A 4,332-nucleotide genomic window follows, 5' to 3' on the forward strand; every position below is an offset into this window, starting at 1 on the left:
GCTGTTTCTAAAAATCTATGTTTCTTTCTTCTTCTTTTTTTTAATTTATGATAGTCACAGAGAGAGAGAGAGAGAGAGAGAGGCAGAGACATAGGCAGAAGGAGAAGCAGGCTCCATGCACCGGGAGCCCGACGTGGGATTCGATCCTCGGTCTCCAGGATCACGCCCTGGGCCAAAGGCATGCGCCAAACCGCTGCGCCACCCAGGGATCCCTAAAAATCTATGTTTTACAAAACTTTAACTATCAGTCTGTCTGTGTAACATAAACTATACCATTTTATGCACTTCAAGTGTACAGGCCAGGGACATTAAGCACATTCACAGCATTGTGCAGCCACCATCCCATCCTTCTCCAGAACTCTTTTCATCTTTGCAAAACTGAAACTCTGTGCCTTAAACCCTAACCCCTCTTCCCATCCCCAGCCCCTGGCCCCCACCATCTACTCTCTATCTCCATGAATTTGACTCCTCTAGGGAGCTCATATGAGTGGAATCAGACAGCCTTTATCCTTTTGTGACTTGCCTGTTTAAATCGATTTTAAAATATATTTTAGTTTTATTTTTTAATTGAAGTATAGTTGACAGCGTTTTATTGGCTTCAGGCGTACAACGTAGTGAATCGACAAATCTATATATTACACACTGCTCACCGAATGTGTAGTTGCCATCTGTCACTGTATAATGTAATTCCGATCGTATTGACTGTATTCCCTGTGCTGTACTTTTTAATCCCCAGGACTTCTGTATTTTATAACTGGAAGTTTGTACTTCTTAATCCCCTTCACCTACTTCTTCCTCTCATGTACCCATTCTTTCCTCTGTGGCAACCACCCATTCTCAGTATTTATCGTTCACTTTCTGTTTGTTGTTTGTTCACTTTTTTGATTTATTTTTAAACTTATTTGACAGTGAGAGAGCACAGGCAGGGGGAGCTGCAGAGGGAGAGGGAGAAGGAGACTCCCCGCTGAGCAGGGAGCCCATTGTGGGGCTCAATTCCAGGACCCTGGGATCACGACCTGAGCTGAGGCTTAACCAACCAACTGAGCCACCCAGGTGCCCCCATTCATTTGTTTAGATTCCACATGGAAGAGAAATCACATAGTATTTGTCTTTCTCTGACTTATTTTACTTAGTATAATATCCTCTAGGTCCATTCATGTTGTCAAGAATAGCAAGATTTTATTCTTTTCATGGCTGAGTAATATTCCACTGTATATTTACACCACTTCTTTATCCAGTCATCTATCAATGGGAGCACTTAGGTTGCTTCCATATCTTGGCTGCTCTAAATAATGCTTCAATGAATATAGGGATGCGTATATCTTTTATAATTAATGTTTTGTTGTCTTTGGGTAAATACCCAGCAGTAGAATTCCTGGCTCATGTGGTGTTTCTATTTTTAATTTCTTTTTTTTTTCTATTTTTAATATCTTGAAGAACTTCTGTACTGTTTTCTGTAGTGGCTGCACCAATTTACTTTCCTACCAACAGTGCATGAGGATTCCTTTTCCTTCACGTTAAATCTATTATTTTTTTCAATAGAGTTTTAATTACCCACATGAATATTTTCTCCTACTAAGGAGAGAGAGAAGGAAAAGATGGGGATCCCTGGGTAGCTCAGCGGTTTAGCACCAGCCTTCGGCGCAGGGCATGGTCCTGGAGTCCCAGGATCGAGTCCCACATCAGGCTCCTTGCATGGAGCCTGCTCCTCCCTCTGCCTGTGTCCCTGCCTCTTTGTGTGTGTGTATGTGTGTGTGTCTCTCATGAATAAATGAATAAAATCTTTAAAAAAAGAGAGAGAGAAAGAAAGAAAAGAGAATATTATAAATCAGAAAACAGTCCTCTTGCCCCCCTCCCATCCTGGTCATTCGGACAAGCAACGCATGTTTAGATCTTTTTCTATTAAGTTGCATGCAGGGGTGTGTGTGTGTGTGTGTGTGTGTGTGTGTCCCCACACCATGCACGACTAACCAAGTGCAACTTGCTATACTCACCATTAGGACCTGTAAATCTAACTGCTACTCTGGCAGGTTATGGAATATCTGTGGGTTGCAAAGTCAGGCTCCATGAGGTTCAAATCCTTGTATAGCCCCACACTCACTAGCTGGGTGACTGTGGGGAAATTACTTAACCTCTCTGTATCATTTTCTCCAAGTGGAAAATGACTGCAAGGATTTAATATGACGCTCTTGAGAAATTGCTTAACCTCTTTGTGTCATTTTCCCCAACTGGAAAATGGTTATAAAGATTGAACACAAAACAAATAATCCCTCTTCTGATGCTGCATAAGTTCCCTCTGAAATTCGCTCTTGTTATAACCTGCAGGGCCACCTCCTTCTTTCTTAAACTATTTACAATTTTTCCATTTTAAACCTTAAACATGTTAAGAAAGGGCAGAAGTCAAGCGGTCGCCACAAACTGAACCCACCTAGTAACCGCAGTCTTGTTTCCTGTCACCCCCGGAAGCTGCCCCAGAGGCCCTATCACCCACAAGGGCAACCACTGATCCATGTTCAATTACCATAGGTCGATTAGCTATCCTGTCCTAGGACTTCATTCAAAAGTGCATGGCCTCTGTCCCTCAGTATAATATATATATATATATATATATATATATATATATATATATATATGGTTTTTTTTTTTTTGTTTTTTTTTTTTTGGAGACTCACCTGTGCTATTGCACTTACCAGTAGATAATGGCTTTTAACTGCTGAGGACTATTTTATGATATGGATGGACCATGATGTACTGAACCATTCATCCATTTATGGACATTTGGGTTTCTTCCAATTTTTGGCCATTATGCATGAGGCTGTGATGAAGTTGCTATGAACATTTGTATACAAGCCTTTGTCTTTCTTTTCTTCCTTCCTTCTTTCCCTCCTAGTTTTATGGGTTTTTTTCTTAAAGATTTTATTTATTTATTCATGAGAGACACACAGAGAGAGGCAGAGACACAGGCAGAGGGAGAAGCAGGCTCCATGCAGGGAGCCCGATATGGGACTCGATCCCAGAACCCTGGGATCACGCCCTGAGCCAAAGGCAATGCTCACCCGCTGAGGCACCGAGGTGTCCCTAGTTTTACGGTTTTATTTTTCTTGGGTAAATAACTAGGAGTAGAATGTTTGGGTCATGTGGTAGGCACTTGTCTAACTGTATGAGAAACAGAGAGATCTTTTTCCAAGTGGTTGTGTCATTTTACATCGTCACCAGCCATGTAGGAGAGTCCCATTTGTTCTAGATCCTCAGCCAGTACTTGCTACCATTCATCTTTCTAGTTCTAGCGCTTCTGGTGGATGTGTGGCTGTATATAGTTGAATTTTATTTTATTTTTCATTATTTATTTTTTTAAAGATTTATTCATTCATTCATGATAGAGAGAGAGAGAGAGAGAGGCAGAGACACAGGCAGAAAGAGAAGCAGGCTCCATGTCAGGAGCCCGACGCAGGACTCGATCCAGGGACTCCAGGATTGCGCCCTGGGCTAAAGGCAGGCGCTAAACCGCTGAGCCACCCAGGGATCCCCGTTTTATTTTTAGAAAGATTTTATTTATTTGACACACAGAAAAAGAACTAGTACAAGCAGGGGGGAGCAGCAGGCAGAGGGAGAGGGAGAAGCAGACTCCCTGTTGAGCAAGGAGCTGGACATGGGGCTCAATCCCAGGACACGGGGATCATGACCTGAGCCGAAGGCAGATGTTTAACCCACTGAGCCACCCAGGTGCCACGTAGCATTGCATCTTGATGTGCATTTCCCTGATGGCTTCATTCTTTTTATTCGCTGCATGGTATTCCCTCCCTCTCTTCGGGTTGAGTGCACTCCTCTGTTGGAGGACCTGTAAGCCTCTCCCCATTTTTTTACAAAAAGTACCAAAGCAGCAGGGAGCAACCTTTGACAGTCCCCAGGCACACACACACCTACGATGGCTTCTCCAGGGTCAATGGCAGAGAGGAATCACACAGGGCCAACATCATTGCCTTTGATCTTTTCTGCCAGATCCACTGCATGTGCTCGCCCGGCCGGGTTGTTCCAGACGCTAAAATTTTTGCCCGTCTGCTGAATGCAAAATAGCATTTTTTGCCCTGTTCACTGGCACACGGTCAGCGCTCGATACCTGGTTGATGAGTGGATGGGGGAGGGTGTAGATGAATGATTGGGTGACCCACTGCTCCCAGCCCACCAAACACAGCGACGAGTCTCGGGTGAGCCCAGCTGGGAAACAAAGGTTGGGGCGCCGCCCTCCCCCGGCCCGGGCCCGCCCCCCGCCCCGCCCCGGCCGGCTCCGGGCTCCCATTGGAGGCGGCGTGCGGGGCGGGCCCGGCGGGCGGG

Source organism: Vulpes lagopus, chromosome 7 (genome assembly GCF_018345385.1).
Source record: "Vulpes lagopus strain Blue_001 chromosome 7, ASM1834538v1, whole genome shotgun sequence".
Lineage (NCBI taxonomy): Eukaryota > Metazoa > Chordata > Mammalia > Carnivora > Canidae > Vulpes > Vulpes lagopus.